Source organism: Zalophus californianus, chromosome 2, assembly GCF_009762305.2.
Source record: "Zalophus californianus isolate mZalCal1 chromosome 2, mZalCal1.pri.v2, whole genome shotgun sequence".
In the NCBI taxonomy this organism is placed as follows: Eukaryota; Metazoa; Chordata; class Mammalia; order Carnivora; family Otariidae; genus Zalophus; species Zalophus californianus.
In genome coordinates, this window is record NC_045596.1 from 178,285,751 (window position 1) to 178,298,800 (window position 13,050).

Genomic DNA, 13,050 nt, shown 5'->3' on the forward strand with positions numbered 1-13,050 from the left:
GGGTCACTTCAGTCTATTGAAAAAGATTCTGAGTCCCTACCAAAAATTTCAAGCTATTCTGACTAAGCACTTGCCAGAAAGGTAAATAGTCCCATCCTGTGAAGACCAGCAGAGTTAAGGAATGTGCTAGAATTTGGTACCCTATCCTGACCAAATATCTTTCTGGATACTATCAGGTTCCCTCAAAGGTCCGTGACCATTTGAAAATGGTCAGCCTGCACATTTTCCATGTTGGCATTCATTTTGTACTCAAAAGAAAATATAAAGTCCCCGAATTCCATGCATAAGTCATTATAGTGTGGGAGGCTACGGAAAGTGGAAAAAACGCATAGATGCAGGCCAGAAAATTTCTGCTTTCATGGGCAAATTTGGGTTGTAATAGGGCGGTTCTGTTTTAGATGCTTTCTTTTCTTTATTTTTATCCAGTGTAGAGAGAGCAGGCTAACTTAAGAAATGCCAAGTGGTATTACTGTGTCATTCCTGAGCCACATTTACATTTGAGACTAAATTCTGGATTCATTTCTTTAACTAAAAAGAAATTGAGTTTTATTAACTCCTTGGGGGACAGATTACATAAAAGTTTTACCCTTAGGACCTTACCATAATATTAATTTATTTCACTCAACCTTGGCAAATAGGTGAATGTTTTTATAATGTCAAAGGTAGACAGTTCAACAAGTTCTGAACCACCTAGTTGCTAAGAGAGATTGTAAATTTAGTGGATTGAACACATGAAAGCATTAAAACTCCTGTCCTGCTCATCTGGGTTCTTTGGACATTTCTAAATCATTCCTGTGAATATATAGTGTCTATATTTTTTAAGACAAAATTTCCTAATTATCCTTATGACCATCATCTCTACATTTTCAGTGCTCATTCCATATCCTGTGGTCTGATAGATTTTTAAAAATTTTCTCTCTCCAAACTTTGTTATTCACACTTCCTATTTAAATACCTTTTATAAGCTCTATAGTGAAAATCTGCCTCCATGATCTAAAGCCTAAACAGATAATTAAGAAGAAGGAATACCAGATTACTGTCAGTCGCATCTGAACATATTGGCCTCATTTTCTAAATCACCTGAAATGACTAGAATCCATCCTGTAAGTTATAGATGTCTTGGTAAAAGACTTGATTTTTCCCTATCAGTCTCCTCATCAGACTGCTCTCTTTAAAACTATATTTCTAACTATCAACTATCTATTTTGCAAATTTCTGTTACATATTCTTGGTAATCCTTTTTGTGCATTTTCATTCAGAATGAGCTCAGCTGCTGAGGATTTGGATGAAGGATCTGGAAAAGCGTAGGTCATTGCAGGATGTTGATTTTATGAAGTGAATTTCCATGGGGATTTTTCACTTCTTAAATGCATGTGTTCAAACACCACTATATTCATATTACAAGAGACTCTACGTACCTCTAATGTTGCAACAATTCTGGAAAATGTTTGTAAAATATCCAAATTTGCTTTTTGTAATATTAGTGCATAAGATGTTTAGATGCAAATTAATTTCAAATTTATTATTTGAGTTAATTTTGTACCATCACTCCTTAACATAAGCATTTTATACCATAGAGTATTTTAAAGTTAATTGAAACTAAACATAATTATATTAAATGACAACAGCAATTAGAGACATTCTAGTCTGAGAATCACTGACCTATATCTCATAGCAAATGATCATGCTCTCCTTTGCACCTGCTTCTGAAATAAACACATTCTATATTTTGGCCTGGCAAATGTCCTTAGAGAAGATTCTGATGATCATCACCAGTGCTCATTCTATAGCCTGGAGAATATGATGCAAATAAAGCACGTGTGGCTGAAATCAAGTGGGCAGGAATGAAGAACTGATAGCAATGCTGCCTGGCCAAGATCAGTTCTTCAATCCTTGTTTATTTAGTGCCCAGTGAGCCACAGACACTCTGCTAAAGATTGGCGAAACAAACCTAAATAATATATTTCACCTTTCCTAAAGGAGCTTACAATTTTATGGGAGAAACTCATGTAGAGAAAAATAATATGTCATCTCATGGCAACAAACATCATGTAAAGTTTAATATAAAGCACAGGGTCATCAGTTTCCTCTTCCTCCCTCCCTCTCTCCTTCCTTCGTCTTTTTTCCCTTCCTTCGTCTTTTTTCCCTTCCTTCCTTCCTTCCTTCCTCCCTTCCTTCCTTCTCTCCATTCTTCCTTCCTCCCTCCCTCCCTCCCTCCTTTTCAATAGTGAGTCCTGTGGGATGATGGAAATTTTAGGTAGGTCTTCCAGGGGAGAAAACCCCTAAATGAGGCCCTCTGTGGTAAATTTCCTGCCTCCACAACATCCAGATCAAATGGGAGCTGAGGTTCAGAGTTTCACTGTTCTAGAATCACCTCTTTGGGAAAGATGGCAGAGGCAACAATAAATTCCAGAGAATTACTAACAATTTGAAAACCCATTTGACATCTTGGAGAGGAACTACATTTCTCAGGTGCATTCAGAGAAAATTGAGGGGAGAGATTTAAAAAAAAAATTTTTTTTTTCAGAAAATTTCACAGACCTGTCTTCAGATTCAAGGGAATTTGTGGAGTATGCAGTAATACAAGAAATGAAAGACCACACCAAGAAACATTATTGTGAAATTTCAGAACTTTAGAGGTAAGCAAATGAACGTAAATGTTATCAGAGAAAGAGAGAAAAGAGGTTATATATTATGCATTGGGAATCTCAATGTTATTGGATTTCTTAATAGCAAAACTGGAAACAAGACAGGCAAATATATCTTCAAAATTCTGATGGGAACTTATTTCTACCTTAAAATTATATGAGGAGACTGAAAAATTTCCCCCCTCTTCTCAAGAAGCAACTGGAGGGCTAGTTCTACCCAAATAAGAGAATAAATAAAATGGAGAAGACATGGCAACAAGGGAGTCAGAAACTCAACACAAAGACCAGGGGATGGGATTGTAGCAGGCAATCATTTCACATAAACCCTAAAGTTCTCCATAAGAGATATCTCTAAGGAAAAAACCATGGAAATAATAGATTATATGAGGTATGGGACCACATTGAGAGGAATTCATAATAAAGTCAAACAATTTAGGTGGAAGAGTTAGTAATACTTACATAGAAAACTAAAAATCAATTATTACCTCCAGGAAACACAGGGTTTTAAAAGAAAGGAAATATAATCATAGTACACTACCTGGCTTAGCTGTGAATTTTTTGTGTGGCCAAATAATGCAAACAGCAAATACTGCCTTAATAAAAAATTATGAAAGCAACTATTTTTGAAGCATAAAATTTTTGTAGGGGATGGTGTTAGGGATGCTGGGAAGAATAGTCTCAGAGAGCTGACTCTTCATTTTCCATAATAGGAATTTAACAAATAATGTCCAAAATGGCAAAAAATATAGTATAACCATACTGTTTAGAAATATGGAGGTAATAGGAGAAACAGCTAAAGAGAGTTTAAATTGTTATAATTCTGTGTGGTATTTGCTTGAGGCAAAAAAAAAAAATTCCGAATCTCAGAAAGCATGTTAAATAATAATCTAAATTTAATCTAAATTTTAATATGTTCCACAGCAGTAATTTTAAGATTGACTTGATACATAAATATGTCTACATTTCCTCTACAATATGTCCAATACGACCCCAATATTCCCTGTATTCCTTTCCCCTCTCACCATACCACCCCCTCACAAGTATAAATATACCTTCCTCCTTCCATTAGCACAATAAAGGTGCCAGTTTGGGTATTTATTTTGGGCCAATAATGTCATGCAATTTTCCATAAGATTCTTGGGTGGTTTTTTTAACGGGCTTTTTCTTCCCCCAACCCTTTTAAGAACTCCTGCAAGTCAGGACAAATATTCTTAGTGATCCTCTCAGCTATAGCCTTCTAAAATGTTATCTGAACAGAAGTTTTAAGGTACAGAAAATAAAATGTAAATAACCTTAATTGAGTAAATGCATATGAAAAGAGAGATGCTCCATTGCATTATTTTGCAACTTCTGGACACCTCATCATAGTACTTAGAAAGATGGCAACTTTTCTCATTCAACCCCTTAAACACTTAAACGTGGGTATCTCATTGTATCCTTTCAGAACACAAATGACATACATATGCATACACTTACACAAACAAAAATTTAAAAATATAGGTATATGCACACACACACACACACACACACACATGATTGGCTCCCAGGTTGTTTTAAAACACCTTCATGCAGATCCTACGTATTTAATAGAAGGGAAAATACAAGCATACTAGTACTGACACTTTCTCTTTATTTTTCTCTTTCCTTAGGTGGCCTCAGTTGCTTTGGTTTCCCTTAGGGTCTTTCTTCTTAATTGCCCATCCCATGTTAAATTTTTAGGTCATGTTTTCCTTCTACAACTGCTTTAAAGCGTATCTATGTGTAATATCTACCACATAGCATATTCTCAGTCACTGTGGGAAAGAAGGAAAGATATGGGGAAAATAACCTCCTTTTAATTACAAGTGGTTTCAACTCTCTAAAATGCACTCTTAAAAGAATAAAGAATGCATCTGAACTGAGAAAAGAACATTTCTAGGTTGACCCACTTTGTTAATATGGTAAGTCAGTGAAATGGAGAGATTGGGAATCTGAACACCCTATCATGATTTGAAATCATAATGTAGACTAAGGCCTACACTCAGGGAGTCACATTTGCAAATAGAAAGGGCCCCCAAACCACTTAGGAACTGAATTAGACAACTAGAATAGAAGCAACAACATAGCCATGACCACAGCTTAATACAGTTCTACAAGTATGTGCTTGCTAGCTTCAGAGTAAATCTTTACAGTGAGCATTTGCAGAGGCCAGAATGAAATTCATTTTCTTGATGGAGCTGTCAAGGAACAAATTATCTAGCAAACCAAATTGTGCACATTTGGGCATCTTCCCACTGCTCCCCAGCCCAATGATAACATGAGGAGGAATGCTTTTCATTGCCAAACTGATGTCTCATATTCAAGATGCTCAGGAGCAGTAAGAAAGCGTAGGCAGATACGAGTTTTCCTAATTCCTTTATGTAAATGCATGAACAAATAGCCAAAAAAGATAACACATTTTAAAAAAGCATTTCTATGAGTCTAGTCAGGAGTCGGAATAGCCAACTTTTAGTAAAAGACAATTGGTGCTTTTCCTTTAAAATATTCATGCTGTCTATTCCAAATCAGACAGGGCTAGAAATAGACTGTGGGAGAGAGAGACCTTTAATAATATGATAGCATGAATTTATCTCCATATGATTTCATGCAGATTTTCTTTCTTTGGTAGCAATCTGCATCCTAATTCTTCATAAAATCATTGCCCATCTACTTTCGCATATTTTGTCAGATGTTGGAATTTACTCATTATTCCTCATTAGCTGTCTCTGGAAAACAAACTCTTATTGAAATTCTTTATTGGTAAGTTGTTTGGTGAAGCTTAAAATATTATATATGAAATAGCTTCCATGTATTTAGGCTGTCTAGATATAAAAAAAATAGTAAATTATAGAATAAACCACCCATAATGAACTAAGTCAGTGGAATAGGCAGTATATTACTTTTTCCAAAAGACACATCCAAGCTTCCATTATTTTTGGTCTTTAGAAGAAAAAGGAAGAAGTGGGTACCCGATTTAAAAATATTCTTTTAATATCTATCTATTTTTATGTAGATCTCAACTTTACTAAGCTTTTCTTCTACTTAGCTTTCAGAGTCAAAGATTCCAGGAATTAGGCAAATGTGAAGATGAACTCTGTCAGTTCGCTAGAAGTTAGCTCATCATAAAAAAGCAGGTTTCTAAAATTGTAAAAATTATTATTCCTGTGGTGCCCTATTTTTACCTTCAGTTTCCTGCTGTGTAATGCAGCCTCAGTAATTTCTATTTTTTTTTTTTTTTTTTTTTTTGCAGAGAGGAGCCCAGATACTGGCAGTGTTTGACTTACTACCACTTACAGCTCAGGTCAACCAGCTCTCCAGATTCTCTTAACGTTTTCTTAAGTCACCCACATGTAATTTGAGGAAATCTTGGAATGCTTCATAATATTTGCCTGATATCACTAAGACCTTTTGGGGAATAACTGGTTTCCAAAAGATCCCCAAATCCATACAGTCATGGAGAACAAGACTGCATCATGGATGCAGTAATTTCTAGGTATGTGTATTTTCTTTGGGTTTCCCTATTTTATTTTATAAAAGTACACAGTTTTCTCAATGATAGTGTTCCATCCTAGGCAGAATCCTTTGAGTATTTAGAACTATACTGTATCTTAGATATTTCTGCAGATAAATTCATTAATAATTAACCATTTGGGTTTTTGCCTTAATATCTTTTTTTCTACAAAACAAAATCCCTTACAACCAAAGAAAAGTATTGTCTTTGCTCTGAACTTGTTTCAGTTGAAAATTTTCATGTAAGAGGAAATAGATTAGAGTTAAATTTGTCATTAAGAGCTTGGCTGCCTTTTTTTTTTTTTTTTTTTTTTTGAATGGCAAAGCAGCATTTCTATTCAACAAGGGACACGGATTATAATGCTTTATCATCAGCATGGTGAGATGTGTCTTTGCTTTAAGTGGCCACTTTCTATTTTTAGTTTTGCTATCATTTCTAAGAACCCTCTAACGGTAGACACAGTAATCACTAACTGCAAATAAGAGATATGGCTACATCCACACAGGTGCTTGGATTGCTAAGTACCAACAGAATACTGAGATTTCACTCATTCAAATAAGTACAACTTTCACTGAAATTGGGAACATGAAATCCTTGGGAACTTAGCTACTTCTGTTAGGTCAGTGTCCTACCAGGGGTTGATGCCTCTGACATCAACTTCGCCTGCTGTGCTTAACATCTATAATTCTCATCTTATTTTGTCATCAACCTATGTACAGTTGAGCTTGTTTTTATTACCAAGTGTTCCTCTATATACCCAACTAACAGTAGGCACATTGAAAATTTTGATCATGGTAACAGTAACAGTAACAAAGGACTTCCATTTACTAAGCATTTACTGTGGGTCAGGTACTGTACTTACACTATCTCCCTTCGTAATAGTACTCACAAATACTCCATGGAGTAGTTGCTATCATTGCCTTAATTTTATAGGGAGGAATTTTGGCAGGACTTAGTAACTAGCTCAAGGTCAAATACCTACTGGTGGGCCAAAGTTGTTATCTTTTTTTTTTTTTTTTTTTTTTTTTGTGAAGGTAAGATGCCTGTTAAAGAACCATTGTTTTTTTCCTGGGGATTTGGATTAGTTACCTAAATTTGTGTCCCTCAGTTTTATCACCTCTGTAATGGGAATAATGAAACGTTGTTGAAGGGAAAATAATAGTATTAAGCTAAAATAATAATACTAAGCTAGTGATACATGTAGCACATTTAATCCATTGCATATTGTGAGAATTCACTAGATGTTCAGGGACATGATGCTGCTGCTAATGACAAAGATGATTCTTTTAGTTTTTGATTGATTTTAGCCACAGAATCCACGGCTGAGTATGAGCTGCAACTATCCCTTGCATGCCCATGTTGTTTCAATATAGATGAGCGATTTGACCGAAATGTGAAACACCATGAGTCTTTCTTCCTTCCTTGACTAACTGACCTATGCTTTTTTAAACAAAGATTTGTTTGTTATACTGTGTGCAAAACAATTTGCCCATACAAAATCTCATGTGATGCTCAAAATGACCCAGTGATATAATTGTTATCATTATCTTCCTCACTTTACCAATAAAAAGCAGAAGCTCAAAGTAGTTATGGGGCATGCCTCAAATGACAGAACATCAAGTGGTGAAGATGCAAATCAGAGCCAGCTTTCGGACTCTGCCCATGAGCTTTTCAGTTCACCACCCCATTTAAATTGTGGAAAATTCACTAGTGCTCTGCTGTCACTGGCTTCACGTAACTTTTAATTTTAAACTATTTCTGGATGCTCATGCTTCCTTCTGGCTTTTAATGAATTTGTAATGTCATCTTATGAGAATGTTGTTAACCTTTGGCCTCAGGCTCTGATGATTCTTGACAACCTCTTATTTTCTTTCCCCTGTAAAAATTATTCTATCATCACAGGATATCTGGAAATTAAAAAAAAAAGATCCACAATGCCCACTCTTTATCATCAGTTTTGCTTTCCTTTCTTTCCTCTTTCCCTCCGATTTATTTCACAAACATTTATTGACAAACAGGTATGGATAGCATCTGACATGCTAGGCTATGTTAATTGCTGAGAATAAAAAGAAACATTAATTGAATTTCTAAACCTGCTCTGATCTTCCTACTTCCTTTCTATCTCATTTCCATCATAGGACTGATTTTCTCTTTGAATTATTTGAATTGCTTTGCTGAAACACTTTTACTAATCCAGTCTAATACAAAACAACTTTTTTACACATATAATTTGCACAATAATTTTTTCTACCCATCTATCTTAATTAGTGAGCACATTCAGATGCATGTGGTTTACTTTGCCTTCCCACTTTTTTTTTTTGCATGGGAATCCTTATTTAATCTTCTCAAGTTGACTTACATACTCTCTAATCTACTGAATCATAATCAACAATCTCTTTTTAAGCAGGTCTCGAGGTCCACACTTCACCTTTATTCTGTTTAATTTCACTAAAAACGAAGTCCATCTATTTCTCAAAACTCTATGAATGACTAGCAATTTAATGCCAAAATAGAACCATGGAAGTAAATGTTGCATCCTGATATCCACACCAAAGTCAATCTGGTGTTGGACTTCTTTCCAAACTTGTTGGGTTTAAGTTGTGGACATAAGGGGTTTATCATTCACATGGGGGAAGAAGGTTGTTCCTTCTTCCAATTCCTCCAAATCTGGAGGTTTTTACTTTTCTCTCATCCTCTTTAAATTCTTATGTACAATTACTGACATTTCTCTATTTTCATCATAAAATTCTCTGATCCAGATCTAGGCCAACTCTTTGGAAATTTGTTGTTCTGTAATGATTTCTACAGAAAGATTCTTATTGTAAGATCATACACTAATTCATTCATTCTCCAAGAAGAAACAAGATCAAAACAAAGGATTAATTTAAAATGTCCCAAATGTAGACTTATTTAAAGCCTACAAAACCCAATCCTCTGTGAGTGAGATTAAAGCATGCCTATAGTGTTTATAGTGAGGTGTATGGTATGGGCAGGTTTACGTGTGATCAGAAAATCCTCCTTTTAAATTATAAGATCCTTAAGAAAAAAATAAAATGATGTATGCTCTTTTGCTAGGCTCTCTGGTAACCATGCAGTCAGTTATATAGGCTACTGTTTCCTGCATTGATTCCTCATCCAGTAATGTGTAGGATGGAGACACAGAGAGTGTTGAATAGTGCATCTTTTAAGTGTAATAACATCAGGGAATTCAATCTGGTTCATAAAAATGGGGGAAAAAAGGATCATGACACACATTCCATCTAAGAAATGGCATGCAGTAGAAATGACATATATTAGTTTTATGAGAAAGGTTCTTGCCTTGGAAAGGGCAGTGTTCAACGTGCATGGCAACATACACTGTCATATATGAAGTATGATACAGCTTAAGCAGCCAACTCTCTCATTTTACACTGCGCTGGTCAGACATTTATTTATATACTGTAAGAAATTCTATATTCTACAACTAAAGGACTTTGTAGAAGGCTCAGAGTAGATATATGAACCAATTAAAGGATTGAAAATAAGCTGTACAAGGGAAGATGAAAGGAACTGACTTTATTTGGCCCACAATGTACACTTATGTTTTCTTATGTCCATTTAGGTTTTCCATATTTTCACTGAGGAAAAACCCATAAAACTGGAAATAGGCTATAGCAATAGAGCTGTAGGTTAGATAAAAGAAAGAATGTCTGGGTACATGAGATCCTTAAACCGATTCTGATGTGAGGTAGTAAAATCTCTGAACGTCACTGGTTGGGACAGATTGGTTATGATACCACTTGAATACGAGGATATCAATCAGACAAGCTCCTTTCTAGCCCTACATTTTTAAGAAACATCAGTTTAAAATTAATATAATTATTAGCACATGGATTGATTTTCTTGGCATAAACATAAAATATAACAAAACAGTCACCAATGAGTTACTCCATTGAAGTGTTTGTTGAAGGCATAAGAAAACTTTTACATTTGAGAATATTTCATTATTTAGGTGAATTTAGTTCTTTTTTTAAAACCATGATTTTTTTTCCCCCATACTGTACATGCATGGCAGCTTTGAGCCTTTCTTATTTTTTAAAGAGGTACAACAATTATATGACTGAAAGTAGCCTTCTACTGGATATATTCATACTTTGTTCTGCATAATTATTATTTGAGCAAGCTGATGTAGTATAAAGATCTCTGAATTATGAAGTGGCATTCCACTGTCATCTCTTCTACTAGCTAGCAGTGTGACCTTGGACAGGTCATTTTTGAATGTCATTCCTCCGCTCTCTGTGGCAACCTCAAGACAGTGTTTGAAGAATTGATCTCTTAAGTTCTTTCCTTCCTTGAAACTCTTTTCAGGGATTTTATTAAATCATAATTCAGATAAGTCAGTATTTTATTTTTCACATGCTGAAAATAGTTTTTTAATCATATTTAAAAGTTTTAACACAAATTGTTAGTGAATAGTTAAAATATTATCAAGGTAACTTATTCTAGCATAGAATCCAATAGTAAGTTAGCTAATACAACAAATGGTCACCTTGTACTGTGTACAAGTTTAGAATTAAAACACTTGATTTCTTATGATCCAACTGTCAAACAACTTTCATCTTTCATTTATTATATTTTGTGTTCATCTAATTGATTTGGAAATATACATGAATATCTATTCCCTTCACATACCGTTCCACATCATGTCTATAAAATAATTATTCTCATTTTTAAATTTTCAGAAATATAAATGCAACAGGATGTTATGCATAAGTCCATTTTATTTCAGTCATTGCTAGATTTCTTTCTTCATATATTGCACGTTTAGACATTTAAGATACCTTAAAGAGATTATAGCCCAGTGGAAACCTAATTTTATGATTGTATGAATTATGAATACATGATTGGTTTTTCATGTGATTGCAGTGATTTCTTGCTGCCTTAAAATAATAATACTGAATGTTGCTGTCATTGAGATTTACTTCAATTCTTCAAAAATGTTCACGTAAATATGACCTGAGCAGGGAATCCAGGGAAGTTAATACAAACTAAGTCCAATTCTAATATTTAAATTTTTGAAAGTCAGATTAAAAACTATTTAGGATAGAAATAATTTTTGAAGTTTCATCTGTTTACCTTTTTTTTTTAATGAAAACTTTAAGCTGTACATTAGCAGCCTGCACTGTGGTTGAAACTGGTTTGGGGAAATACTGAGGAGTCCAATCTTCATACTTTACGTGACACATAGAATATTCTTTGGAGATTCATTATTAAGAAAAGTCACTCTGGTGCTATCTACTCTCCCTGTTGGCAAAGGAAGGGGAGATCAAAAGAAATCATTTACACCTCACACTTAAGGGTGAGAATATGTATTTGTTTTGTATTATGCCATGGAATAGGAAACCTGGTCTTATTCATAAAAAAGTTAAGATAAAAAGGTACTAAAATAAAATCTTAGTTTACGGAGGAAAAGAGTAGAATCTCTCTGGAGCCTATTCTAGAACTGACATTGTGCTAAAACAATTTGACTCGCAGTTTTCTGCTCCCTAAACATTTTCCACTTCTAAATTTCATAGCTTAGCTTCCAAACGTAGGAAACCACCACTCCGGGCATGATGCTAACATTTCTGTCAAACTTTCTGCCTCTTCAAAGACCGCCTCAAAATATAAAGACAGAGAGTCCACAGCGTCTTACCTAGACAACGAGCAGCTGAAACGCCCAGGCATGACATTGTTCAACACTCAGGCTAGGAAAGAAGTCCGTCCCCGTGAGTTCCTCCAAAATATAAGTTCACATTTCGTGGTTGAGATCATGGCTCTATTCTAAGCAGTTTCACGCAGAGTGTGATTCTCACAAAAACACCCTCTGCAGCTGGAGGGAGCCTTGGCTAAAGCAGGAGTCTGTCGAGGCGTTCCTAGTGACTTCTGTCCACTCAATTCAGACTGATGTCTTGCGAAAGGGGCCTCCACAAGCAGGCCCAGATTGCCTGAGAAGCATTTCCTGCCTCTGAGGAGTGCATGTGAGAAAGAGTGCACGAAGCAGAGGGAGGGGGGCAGAGCAGAGCCCGCCTGGGCGATGTAGGAGTTCTGATTTTACACAGAACTGAAGTGAGTTTGTCAAAGCTCTTGAGGTGATTAGCTGGAGAGTCATAAAGTCGTAGAGCTTTCTCTATCCCACACTGCTGGTGAATTAAGAAAGAAAAGAAAAGCAAGGAAAGGAAGTAGTTTTCTCTCTCCTCTACAGCTTTCCCACTATATTAAATGTATATGCACAACTTCTTCAAAATACCTTCGCCGTTCTCCTTGCAAAAGATCTCTCATGAGAGCAAGATGAATTCAGAGTTTTAAAACTGTCATCCCCTAAACAGGAAAACTTTTGTTGTTGTTGTTGTTTTTACACTGCTTACAATTTAAAATGCTGCACCCCTACATCCTGTACCTGAGAGGATCTGTGAGTAAAATCCCAAGAAGCCAGTAAATAGAACATGGTCTTCAAATCTCTCCCATCCCAGGAATCCTTCAGAGAATTAAAGTAGTTCGTGTCATGGCACATGCAGCGTTACCTCCAGTCAGAATCCTCCAGTCACACAAACGCAGTGCTGGGAAAGCTGAAGACAGACTCCATCTTGATCCTATTACAGTCTTGCTGACATTAACCACTTGCAACTTCTTCCATCCAGCATGACAGAGTCCCTGAATCACATCTCCAAAGCAGCTCACGGTATCTGCCTCCTTTGTCCGACACAAATTTTGTGAACTATCATCTGTTTATCTTTTCTGCTTTCTTGTGCCTCCACTGAATGACTTCCTCCTAGCTGCTCCAGGCTGGGAACTTGGACTACCATTTGGTTTTGATTAAAACCAGACAGCCAACTCTGGAGAATTTAGGGAATA

General features: G+C 35.7%; 1 protein-coding gene across 2 annotated transcripts in view; it reads right to left on the reverse strand.

Moving 5' to 3' along the window:
• Window positions 1–12,168, reverse strand: part of DLC1 (DLC1 Rho GTPase activating protein) — a 419,617-nt gene extending 407,449 nt beyond the window's left edge. Inside the window, exon 1 of one of the 2 annotated variants that reach the window (XM_027597776.2) lies at window positions 11,852–12,168. The gene's annotated coding sequence lies outside the window, so the exon portion shown is untranslated. The remainder of the gene's footprint in view (window positions 1–11,851) is intronic. The other variant, XM_027597782.1, reaches the window with a different exon arrangement.
• Between the last annotated feature and the right edge of the window lie 882 nt (window positions 12,169–13,050).